Raw genomic sequence first — 13,767 nt, forward strand, 5'->3', positions numbered from 1 at the left:
AAACTCAGAGAACTTGTAACAACACACTCAAAGCATTTGGACTGGCCAAGATGACAACAAGCAGATGGCAAAAGTAGAAGGGACAGTCTTTGCAGAAGAGGACACAGGAAACGTGACAATTCGGAAATATCCGAAAATGACGTACTTCCGTTGCGGGCTACCTTCAAAATCAAAGGTAGCCCGCAAGGGAAGTACGTCATTTTCGGATACTTCCGAAAACTCAACGTCAACTTCTGCTTGCTAAGTACAAACTCTGTTGTCATCGTCTTGGTCAATCCAAACATGACACAGAGCATTCTGTGATGCCACATCCATAGTGTTGTCATCGTCTTGGTTAATCCAAACGCAACACAGAGCATTCTGTGATGCCACATTAGCATTGTCATCATCTTGGTCAATCCAAATGCAACACACATAATGCCACATCCAAAGCAGGTGGTCTGCTGTGCACTTTGCTGTCTTGCACTCTTCGTTGTCTTGGCCAGTCCAAACGATTTGTGCAATGTATCTATCTACCACATCTTGTCTGTTTTCTTTGCACACTCATTGTTGTCTTGGCCAGTCCAAACAATTCAAGTGCCACGTCAAAGCAAGTCTCTTCATAAACTCAAAGAACGTGTTACACACGATCAGGCAGTGGTCTATATATGGTGATACTGTAGCATACCATTTACCAGTAAGCAAGCTACTCTCTATCCTTTCCGTCTCCCAAAGCACGCCTACAACATTCGCCCCTTATGCTCACTCTCTCTTATTTGTTTGTATCACGATATGCTTTACGTAAGCATTGTACATATACCTCATGTAGTACATGAGGCAGTATTATCTTTTCTACCACACACATCCCTTGTATTGCTTGGATACTAGAGCCCTACCAATGGCTCTGACTCAAGCTCTAGAAGAGATTAGTGAACAAGAAGCGGAACAGAACATACCGTTGTCATCTCCACAGGGACTGTCCGTGGAGATCGGAGTACGGGTACGTTGAACGGTCACGTTCCACGACTCCCAACGCTATTGAGACCAACTACGTGAGTCCTCACACCCTTGATTGCCTCGTCCGCTAGGTGCTCCAACGACTGTCCCACAACCTAAGTAACCATTGCATTAAGTTGCGGTTCACAAAGGTGGACACTGTGGGATCAGTCGATACACCTAGCCGACTGTCTGACTGGATCTAGATTATACATCCGGTCGTCTACACTACAAGCGATCCGTTACACTCTTCCGTTCTGTCGATCACCCTGTCCCACTACTGAGCACCAAAGAACTCGACTCCCCCCGTTGTATCTAGGGGGGTAGACCCGCTTTCTCAAGCACATTTGGGTCTTCGAGAATTCCTGGCTCTAAATCCTCTACGATTACCCCTTCGCCCCCCACAACAGACTCCCCTTGGAGGAGAAACACCACCGACGCTCCCCCTGCTACCTCGTCAACTACGTCAGCCGTTCAGCGCGACCAACCCCCTCATCAGCCCTCTCAGATCCCCAGGCTGAAATCGACATTTTACACCGCTCCTTCCTCCTCTAAGATGACTTCAGTTGACCCTTCTCCTTCCACCTCCACCACAGCCGACGCTATACCTCAGGAGGCAAGTTTGGGCCATCGACTTGGCATGGACAAGGGATACTCCATGTCCCCCATGTATAGCCTTATCCTCGAATACAACCATGAACAAGGACCGAACCTTTCGACTGCGGCTGAGGTTTCCTGGATTTTACAACAACCGAATCTCAAACCCAGGGACATCGTTATCAAGGACGACAACTCAGACCCAGACTCCCTCATATGTCTTGCCGACACACGCCTGGAACGTATCATTCGAGCCGTCACCGAACTCCAGACGTTCCTCGACAGAATGGCGGAGCTAATTCAGGAACATAGGACCATATTTCGAATCGACCCCGAAGAAACCATGATCACCGCCTTACAAGGGTGCGAAAGCCGTTCACAACTAGAAGTAGCCTACTCGATTTTACTCAAACGGCTACTGGTCGCCCAGCAAACTGTCATCAAATACGAAGCTCAGTACCAACACCTTGAAGTTCCCTCATCGCCTATATCGACGGTCGCGGAATTACACGAAGAGTACGACAGGATCGGAGGAATCGACAATCGCATGAGATTCATGCTGCAAAAATTCCCCCATCATCGGGAGCAACTGAGTCCAGGCGCCCTCTCCGCCATCGCTCAAGGTCAGCCATGGAACATAGTCCATCCTACGCAACCTCTCCCCGCAAAGGAGAAGTCACCATTACCCACCGAACCTCAGCCATTGAAAACAGATGTTTTGATGGGGAAGAAGAAGGTGGAATGGGAAGACATGGCTCCCTGGGACGAGAATTCGTCCAGCATGGAGCGCAGAAGAGGCCAGGAGGAGGCTACCGAACTCTCTTTCGGGTTTCAAACCCCGTTCCGAACCAACAACAAGTTCTTCGACACATCAAGTAGCACCCCTCCAACGTCATTCTTTTCGACCCCCGGCGAACTGTCCACGCCGACCCCTGGTTTGACGCAGGACGTTACCGTTGGATTGGCCACACCGTCTAGAACCATTTTTGGGGACAACGTCAGAGAGTACAACATAGCATCAAGTCAACCCTCAGACGCTATGGTAGTATCCAAGTGTAACACGGTCGAGAACGCTCAAAGCGAGAGTCTACGCCCGACTAACTCGTCCAATCCACTGCGGAACACCGACACCAACAACTCTTCAAACCCTGGAGGAGGCTATCCTCCTATGGGTAGCGGAGGACCCCCAGGGGGAGGTGGCAATGGTGGTGGTGGAGGAGGCGGCGGACACAGCGGAGGAGGAGGCCCTCCTAACAACCCACCATCCAACAACTACAACTTCCCCAACTTTCCTTCCTCAGGCAGTCATCCGTTCCCAGGAGGCGGCGGCAGCCCCGGGGGAGGAGGTGGTGGGGGAGGAGGAGACGCAGGACCTCCTTATTCAATCCCTGGTCCCCCTGCACCTTATGGGAATATGCCGGCCACCATGAAAACTGAGCTGAAAGTGGAGCAGCTGCCGGAATGGGACGGTAACCACTGGACTGCCATTGAGTACTTCTGGCAGGTCCAGCAACTTGCGTACCTAGGTGGATGGATTCCTGAGGCCTTAGGTTATTGGTTGTGGTTCCGCTTGAAGGATGGCTCCCCCGTGAAGAAATGGTTCGTTACGTTACCGGTCACCCACCAAACATACATGCGTTCCCACTACCTTAAATTTCTGAAAGGCGTAAAGGATGGTTACTTAGGCCACCGCTGGCAGATCAAAATGAATAACTATTACAATTCTCAGACATTCCGCGAACGGCACCACAAACACGAGTCGCCTTCAGATTTCATTTTAAGACGCATTATATACACGAGAATGCTCTTGACAGTCAACTCAGGAGGGCCTTTAGAGGTCTTCTATATCATGAGAAAAGCTCCTATTAGCTGGGGGCCCATCTTATTGGTAAGTAGTATTAAAGATTCGAGCGAGCTATACTCGCGAGTCACCGAGCATGAGGAGGCTCTTTTGGAAGCCTACCGCGTATCGAAGGGTGGTCAAAGTTCATCCATTGATCAGATAGCGTCACAATTAAGACAGATGGGATTTCTACAGGAAAATCAAAAGCAACGATCTTATCTGCGTCACGGAAACTTAACAGAGAACGCCGCTGAGAGAGCTGAAGAAAAACCTCCAGATCAGGAGATAGGCATGTCAACAGCTCTGCAGGATCACAACTCGAATCAACACATCCTACGTGAAGCGTACCAAGTACTACGACAACGGCAACGCCCTCCACCGAAAGACGGGTACCCATTCCCGAAGAACGACCATGTCACAACGAAGATGGGGAAGATGCCGCCGTCACCTTGTAAAGTTTGCGGGAGTGCTAATCACTGGGACAAAGAATGTCCAGACTGGCACGTGTACTTCGAGAGAGCTAAACGCTCTGCGAACGTTACAGAAATCTGGTCAGATAATGAGTCAGAGAAAGCTTACACAACAGCTTACACGATACTTCTGAATGAAAAGCTAGCTGAAACGGTGGTAGATGAGCCGTTTTTAGCGGAATCTTTGTCGCAACAGCAGGGTTTTAGGGTGGCATCACTCCCGACGCAAGTAAATGCGCTGGGAGCGAGTAAGTCCGGTGGTCGAGAATCCGTTGAGATTCCGAGAGGCGTAATGATGGAGGAAATAGAGGACGAGGACTGGATCGCCCAGAAAGCCAAGCCGAAATCGTCCAAACACCTGCTCGAAGAAGCGGAATCAGACGCTGATATTCTGCAGACTCACCAGCAGACAAGCAATGTAGAACCCAACTTCAGATCCCCTCCAGAGGAGGAAATCGACGCACCTTCCCAACCAACGGAGAAAGACACGGCAGCCCCCTTTTCGGAAACCGAGGAACGTCAGCCAATCCAGGAAACTAGCGGCCCTCCCCCAACCAAGACGAAAATCAAGCTGAAAAAGAGACGATTCGCACCCGCAGGGGCTTCAGCTACAGGAATATCCGTAGTAGCGGTTCAAGGCTGGGTCGGATCCACGAGGAACGACCGTATCGACCTTAGATTAGATTCTTGCGCAGATGTGACTCTAATTTCGCAAGAATACCTGGAAACGTTAAAGGATAAGCCACCATCACGGAAAGGAATGAAGCTGAACTTATGGCAGCTTACCGATAAGGATGCAACGATTCAAAGCTACGTTCGCATACCAATCTTCATGGAGTCGTCAGACGGGGTCCTCTTAGAGACAGAAGCTGAGGCGTATGTCGTCCCTAACATGACGGTACCTATATTGTTGGGGGAGGATTACCACATAAACTACAAACTTACGGTGGCACATAAAATCGACTTCCGCTCGGTAGTGAATTTCGCAGGAATTCCACAATCGGTACCTGCTAGGGGCGTCAGCCGTACGAGAGATTTTGACCGTATGAGGCAGAGTGCTTGCGTCAATGCGAGTTTTATCAAAGCGAAGCTACACAAACGGAATAAAGCCAAAAAAGTCAGACAGAAAAAGAAATTCGGCCTCGAACAGAAAACCATACGAGCTGCAGAAGACTACCGACTCAGGCCAGATGAATGTAAAAGAATCAAAGTGGAAGGTCATCTAGGAGACGACAAAACCTGGCTGGTCGAAAAGAATGTATTAGCTTCTGCCAACGATTCACCTTTTGTAGTGCCAAACGTACTTATCTCGGCTTCAGACCCGTGGATCCCAATTTCCAATCCTTCTCCTCACCCAAAGTGGATTAGGAAAGGGGATGTCGTAGGGTATTTGTCCAACCCCCAAGAGTTTTTTGATGCGCCTCTGACCCAGGAAGGGCTCGATAAATTCACTAGATCAGCGGAAGCGCTAGCCACTATCATCGCTTTATCTTCAGAGAAACTCCAGCAATCGTCTTCCCCAGAAAGTCCGACCGTTGAGGAGACGAACGTTCCTTCCCAAGAGGGGGAAGTTGACAAGGAAAAGCCTGAGGAACCAGAGTTATTCGGTCCGAAGACCGCCGAACTTCCTGACTTGACCGAGTACCCTTCTCAATACATGGAAGAATATCTCGATGTGGGATCCCTACCTGAAAACCTAAGGGAGAAAGCTTGGCAGATGCTGAAAAAACGACAGAGAGCTTTTGGATTCGACGGACGTCTAGGACACCACCCATCGAAAGTGCATATCAGAACCGTGGACGGACAAGTCCCGATAGCAGTGCCAATGTACGGTGCTTCACCTGCAAAGAGGGCAGTGATGGACGAACAGTTGGACAAATGGTTCGAGCAAGATGTGATCGAACCTTCCAAAAGTCCCTGGAGTGCCCCCGTAGTGATCGCCTATCGCAACGGTAAACCACGATTTTGTGTCGACTACCGCAAGCTCAACACAGCGACTATTCCGGATGAGTTCCCTATTCCGAGACAATCAGAAATCCTGTCTTCACTGTCAGGAGCGCAGGTCTTATCTTCACTCGACGCCTTATCAGGGTTTACCCAATTAGAGATGGATGAAGATGACATTGAAAAAACGGCTTTCAGAACTCACAGGGGTCTTTTTCAATTCAAACGGATGCCATTCGGGCTGCGCAACGGGCCGTCTATCTTTCAGCGGGTAATGCAAGGGATACTGGCCCCCTACTTGTGGTTATTCTGCTTAGTTTACATTGACGACATTGTGATCTTCTCGAAGACTTACGAAGAACACATAGACCACTTGGATAAGGTCCTTGAAGCCATCGAGAACGCGGGCATTACACTATCTCCCGTGAAATGCCACCTATTTTACTCGTCTATTCTACTTTTAGGTCACAAAGTCTCGCAGCTAGGGCTATCTACTCACTTGGAAAAAGTCCGGGCTATATTAGAGTTGCAGCGTCCTTCAAAACCACCCATGGCTGTAGGCATAGGCCTTATTTCCTGGACTAATGCAGTTTTCCCTGTGACCCAGGGAGTGCCTATACCCACCTGGTTCTATGCAGGTCATTCTGGTGTCTCATTTTACTGTATTTCTGTTGTCCTGTATATAAATTGTTAAAAGGTATCTCCCTTTCTGGAATGCAAATGATATTTCATCTCTCTCTGTTGTTTTTCTATTTGGGCATCAGTGTAAATACCATCAAACAATCTCCCATTTTGGAGCTTTGATGGTTTTTCCTCTCTGTCACTCATTTCTCCGCGATATAAGTTGAATAGAATATACCAGATATATGTTGGCGTATTGACACTTGTTCTCCACCACTTTCCGCCTCCGTCGGGGGGGGGGAAATCGATGGATTGGAGAGACACATGTTGGATGTCGTAGCCTTAGAGATAAACACCATCAAACAATCTCCCATTTTGGAGCTCTGATGGTCTTTCGTCTCTCCTGCTCATTCCTCTGCTATATAGATTGTATAAAATACATCAGATATATGTTTGTCTAGCAACACTTGTACTTCAACACTTTCCGCCTCCATCAGGGGGGGGGGAGAAATGGATGGATTAGAGAAACATGTCTTGGATGTCATAGCTTTAGAAATAAACAACTGCAAATAAAGAAGTATATTCAACTTGGGCCAAAAAAAAGCACTACTCCTCGTCGCACTCTGCCAGGGATTCAATGATAGGATCAATACTATATCCGGGGCCTTCATTAGCTTCATCCGCACTCGCTATAGGTGTCCATGGCTTGTCCCACAGGCGTGTAAACCGCGCATGCAGGGCTCTCTGAATGCTTGCTTGCCGGCTCGCGTACGCCTGCACCCCTTCCTGAGTTGGCTCATCCAAAGCATTCCATCCCATCCGCCGATCATCCCACCATGCCGCCTTCCACTCTAGGGTTTTCCGAACCCTCCGCATCTCTTCCTTAAGTAAGTGGACTTCTTCTGTCCAGCGCAAGCACCGCGCGCGGGCTTTGGCCCATTCGATTCGTACCGCTAGAAATTAATGAATGGTTGATCATACTAAATTAATGGCTCCTTACCTTCATGAAGCACAGCATCGTCGCCATCGCCAACCGCTGCCGTCGTGGTCCAGATCCACGAAACTGTTTTCCTTCCTTGCCCCAGATCCAACTGTTCCGCCTTTCGTTTCTTCTTCGATAATGTCCGCCCATCAGGGCCCACCGTGTCGCCTAGAATCTCGATACTAATCTCGTGTCCATCCGGCGTTGTCAGATCCCCGTGCATCAGTGGCCGCAACTCTTTCTCCCAACTTCCCGGACCCCGTAATGCCAAAAGTGCGTCCCTCGCTGCCATATATTTCACCGCGACAGCTTTCGTCTTGTCTTCGAGTCGGTCGAGGGTGTCCTTTGCCCTGGTGTTAGGATTTTGTCCACGAATGTTGCGGTTGCGGAACCCGATGAAAGATAACCGACCACGCTGCAAACTGCGTACTTTGTCAAGCGTGTCGTGACACTGCGCCTCGCGTAATTTGATTTCGATTTCAACCAAGTTCGCGTTGCAATTGTGTTTACGATGGTCGGCGGGAAGCGATGACGGAAGCCAGAGAAGTTGAAATTCGGCTTCTGTGGACCTGCGGCTGGCTTCAGGTAGGGCCTGCTGGGATGCCTCGTCCTTGTTCAGCATGATGGTGGCAGCTGGCATGTAGATGGCCTGTAGGTTGCGGAACTGCTTGATGTGGCGTAGAAGAAGGAGACGACGGCGTTGCAGCTCGTTATCCTTGTGGGTTGTGAGCTCGGCTGAGTGCCTGGAATCCCAGATAATCCGGCGTCTAGACATGTGTATTAGCAAATACCTTTGACCAGAAACAGAATAGATAACTCACTGGGATTCTTCGACCACCAGACCCATTGAGATAAAGCCGGTAGGCCCGGTATCGTGCAGCTGAGGCACACCAGTAGTCACTGCGCGCTTTTCTTCCTCGAGTAGTTGTTTCTTCACTTCGTCTTGGGAGGCATCTGAAAACAATCAGTTAATCATGCACTCGATAAGAAGTAGTGAAAAAACGAACGTGTCACCACAGAAATATACGGATTTGGTTTCTTTGGGTTTTTCTCCCACTCCAAGACCATCTTCAGCCATTTGTCCTCCAGGCCGTTCTCCTTGAGCGATGATGAAAAGTCATCAAAGATGACTTGTTGACGCTTTTGTTCAGGTATTGCAAGGGTCAGCCAGCAATGCAATGTTCGTCCTGAAAAAATAGTGAGTGTACAATCAACGATCAAAAATGCGTGAATGCCTCACCAAGTGAAACATATTTCCTAAAGTTGTGGTGCTCGAAGTGGTCATCGAGCGTGTCATGCCGCGACCCAGGACCCATTTCCTTCGTACTACTCGCAACGCGATTCATCTCGGCCCAACTCCGTTCAATTCCCTCGCCATCGGTGCGGCCCACGCCGGGCTTGAAATTTAGCGAATGGGGAGCCTGGCAAGGCACCTTATGCATGGGGCAATGACACTTGGGGATACCCCAGCCCAGCTCAACGTCCGAGTGAATGTGTAGATCTTTTGGTAACTTGGGCATTCGCGTTTCGAAGCCAAGCTTGAATTGGCAAGCGATGTCGTAAGAGATAAAGACCGAAGCGACGAGGAGTGGAGCGAGGGCGGACAGTAAGATGAAATCCATGTTACAGTACCTAAGTCACTAGAAATAAGTTTCGGCGCGATGAACCACATCGGGAGGTACATACCGTTCTCCCTTTTGAAGGTCTCCCACCCCCCCAGGACGAATAATTTCATGTCTGGCACACAAACACATCCCTACACCGGTTGAGCGTAAACCGGCCGAAAACTGTGTCTCCGCATTCGCCAGTGTTTTAAACCCACTGCAGGTGCTAATCTTGAATGACTTGAGTTGAGACACAGAATGGACGAGAGAGCGCTACGTACATCTTTTTGGGTAGCATACTTCAATATGTGCTTTTGGTACGGTGCATCTTCAGGGAAGTATGCAAGCCCTGTATGTAATCCTGGGTCCTTCTTGAGGCTCGAGCGCATCAGGTTCTTCAAGCGAAAATTCGCGTCCATGGCGATTATGAGGGTATAGAGAAACCTTAAAGAAACATTGACCAATCAGCTCGGCTCCACTAGACTAACTCGACACTTACTTCCATTCCATTCCGACGTCTTCCCACTTCTCGGGAAGGTTGACTCCTGGTATCGGGCATGCTGGACAAAGGGTAGCAAGATCCCCGCGTGCCGTACGTGTGATGCCATGCTCAATGTTCCCCCGCGCATGGCGCTTCATGAGTTTCAAGTGGCGAAACTCGCGAATCATGCGCATGAGCGACTTATATCGCGTCTAAAAACAGATTTGTAAGTGACAGAAATTGCAGACCGCACAGCAAACCTACCTTGGGAATCTCGAGCTCAGTATTATCTGTGAGGTACTCGAGGGCCTTGTAAAATTCGTGAGCGGACAGTTTTCCTGTCAGGGTGATGATGTGGAAGAGTTCCAGTAGCCGAAAAGTCGCGCAGGTTTGTGGTTGATGGACTGTCGCAGGAAACCACTCTGCGCGGAGCAGCTGCTGCCGATTTGAGATGACTTGTGGGTGTGGGCCAGTGCTGTGCATGGCATGTATGAGTCCTTCCCATGGACCTCCAATGCTGAAAAATATGTAGAGTAAGTTTTTTTTTTAAAAGGCATATTTTAACATTTTCATCAACAATGGATGCAAGCCACATTAATGTAAACCAAGAGATTGTGAATAATGTTACAGTAACAATGTCTAAAAAATTGCAAAATCATTTGACATTTATTTACAATTCTTTATAATCATTTGCTTCAAATCAATGTGGCTTGCATTCAATGTTATAAAGATATTAATCTAGAATTCTATTTTAATGTTAAATTTATCAAGACAAAGTTCTAATTTAAAGTTGAGAATATACAGCCAAAACAAGTTCCTGATCTTGATAGTATCTAAGATCATTATTGCTTTTATCATCTAGCTGCCCATCTTCTATACACTTATTTTTGGTGGTTATCCCATTATGGAACCAAACTTTACCTTCAATTGAAAAAACTCTAGAGGTGAAATGATTATCCCCATGGTATATGATCCCTCTCAGGCTCAGTAAAACTTCTTCTCCATTTACTACAAACTTTACCTTGTGACTAGTTTCAGTATTACAGTATGGGTACTCCAGGATGATAATCTTTGGAACCTCTGCATAGGATACATGCTCAATCATTTCACCTGAGCAACCCCCACATATTTCTGTAGATGGCTTCTGAATTGATCCTATCCATTTTGAAGTTGATGCTGGTATAGGGTCAGATGCATGTAGAACATATCCCAGTGTATCATCTACTTCATATGCATTTCCACAGTCTGAACATATTATTTCAGCCACTGCATTATTTTCTTCATGCTTAAGCATTTCAAATGTAAGTTGTCCAACACTAGCTCCTGTTTTGCCCATAGGAAATTTGATAGGATCTAAATTATGAAGATCATGTCTAAGTTCATTTCTTACATTTTCTAAAGTAAGTGTTCCTTCAAGCACCTTGTTGAAACCAGCTGCCAATGCACCTAAATAATCTTGGTTGATCTCTGTAAAATTTGTAGTCCACCTTGAAGGATCTATGTTCCAAATATGATATAAAATCACAAATAAGCTATCATATGCACAACTGTAATTTATACCATCCCATTGAAGTCCCAACTTGATGCTAGACTTAGGCTTCAGTATTTTTTTACTCTTTTTCTTTATATTAATCTCATCATCATCATCCAGCTTATGCTTGACTGCAACTGATCCCTTAGCTGGGACAAATGTTGAAGCTTTCTTGGGTTGCTCTGCTTTCTTATCTTTGCCTCTCTTAATTATCTGCCATGGACTGTCTGTAACCACAGGTAGTATATCCATTGGATCACTTTCACTCCACCTCAAAGATGCATCTGTTTTCTCTGGAACATATGCTGTACCTTTCCAGTTTTGAAAATTTCTGATTAATGAATTGCGTGTGTATCCTACAACACAAGGAGGAAGTGACCCTTCATATCTAAGCCTGGTAATTTCATCTAGAAGTTCTTGTTCTCTGAGTTCCTGCCTAAGATATTTTGCACATCCTCTAGTAACAATACTGGGCTCAAAGCCTTGTAGAATGATAGTTCCAGCTGCACTTGCACTTCTGGAGAGGCAAGTATAGTAAGACATATGAGTATGGCAGCTGTTGAGATGGACAACATTGTATGGTCTAGTTTTTCCTTGAGCTGCATAATCTGTCATTGCAAAATTAGGTAGAACCCAAACTTGTTGTCTTTCTATAGACTCCTTCAGGTCACTAGGGAATGTACATGTAATAGTTTTAGTTCCCTTGACTAAAGGTACCACATTTTCTGGAAGCCCAGGTATTTTAATAGTTTTTGAAGGCTTATCTAATTTTACAAATAGAGTGTCCAGTATTCTCTTTCCATGTGGACCTTTCTTTGCCTGCCATCCAACTACAAAACCTTCTTGACCTTTTGTTATGCACAGCTCAGTTGCATCATTATTTCTGATCATCACAGGCATTCCAAGGCAGAGTGAAAGCTTTCCAGCAAAGTGTTCAGTTGATCCATGTCTGACATTCCAGATTTGATGTTGATCATCAAAGTCAATTTCATTTGACTTGTGCTTTGATTTTCCCCACTTTGTTTTATTAGCTGGATCAGCATCCTTTCCCCACTTATCTACAGAGTAAAAATGGGTCAATTTTTGGCCTGTCTCCTCAGCAAATCTTTCACACCCCATTTGATTAATTTGATCTTTTTGTGTGTGTCTTCCACATATAATTGCCACATTTCTGAATTCCTTTGAAGCAATGTTAGGTCTTCCTGGCTTTTTACTGGCTTGAAGAGTTCTCAAAAATTTAATGTCCTCAGCAGTACAATTTCCATATCTCATATTCACCAATGCTTTTCTCAGTGATGCATCTTGGGGAGTCTGAGTTTTCTGCCTCATATTCTCTCTAAGTATGACTACAGTTGTAACCTGATGCCAGAGAGCTTTTCCTACAGCAGCTTCTTGGCCACCTGGCTTTAAGCCTGAATGGACTTGTGTTCCAACTGAGTGACTGTATAGAGACTGACCACCAACAGGGGGCAGTTGGGCAAAATCACCAGCAAATATCATATTAATTCCACCATATGGCTTATCAAAATTATTGAGTGCTTTGGCTAACTGTGAAGCAATTTTATACATGTCATGGCATGAGAGCATTGATACCTCATCTAAGAATATATAGTCAACTCCATCTAGTCTAGCTCTGACTTGAGCAATGCTTGTAGCCTCATTTCTGATACCCATTCCACTCATTGGCACACCCAAAAATGAATGATAAGTTGATCCATTCAGAAGAGCAGCTGATGATCCTGTTGGTCCAAGCACAATAAATCTATGAGACTCATTTCTCTGTTGAAAAAAATAAATGAGGGCTTTGAAGACTTGTGATTTTCCAGTACCACCCATGCCACCCAGATACATTTTTAATTGTTCAGTCTGAGGTTGAACTGCATGATTTGCAACAATTCTAAAGGCTTTTTCTTGCTCTCTGTTAAGGGAATATTTTTTTACAACTTTATCAATCATCCTTTGTGCTGATTTTTCTTTGGCTTTGAAGTCTTTTGTAAGATATGATTGGTCAACAATTTTTACATCATTTTCATTGGGGTCTATCTGTTGGTTTTTTATATTTTTCTGAGCTGGGATATTTTTATTTCTTTGAGCCAACTCCTCCTGTCTTTTTTGATCAACTGAAGCTTTCCATTTGGAACTAGACTGTAGTATATCAGGTTGGATTGGTTCCTTGTCAACTTCACTTATTCCATTTGGGGATTCATCCAGCCAGCCAGATTCTTTTATTGCAATTTTTGTAGCATTCATTTGCTCTTGATTTGCCCTTCCATATTTTCCAAGTGCTGTATATTTATTTGGAATATTCTCTTCATCATTTTCATAATACTCTGCATCCCCAAAGTGAGCACCATCATATGCATTTAATTCATCAAGATCCAACATTGTCTCATTTGACATCCACTGGGGAAATATTCCTTCTGAATCTCCCTTTTTTTGTTGAGCAGAAAAATCATCTCTAGCATCATTACACTCATATCTAATATTAAAGTTCTGCATATATTGCCTCTGTTGCACTGTGAATTCATAGTCATTGAAGGTTTCATCCCAAGTGTCTTCCTCAGATTTCAGATCATGACCAGTTCTCCAAGGCTTGAATAAAGCAAGCATGGTGGCACAATAATACTCTCTGTCTCCTCTGTCACATCTTGGCAGTGAGCCTCCAACAAAGTTTGGGACAACATTACTTTTTTTCTCATTAAATTGAGCTTGATGTGTT

Source organism: Laccaria bicolor, genomic scaffold, assembly GCF_000143565.1.
Source record: "Laccaria bicolor S238N-H82 LACBIscaffold_84 genomic scaffold, whole genome shotgun sequence".
NCBI lineage: Eukaryota > Fungi > Basidiomycota > Agaricomycetes > Agaricales > Hydnangiaceae > Laccaria > Laccaria bicolor.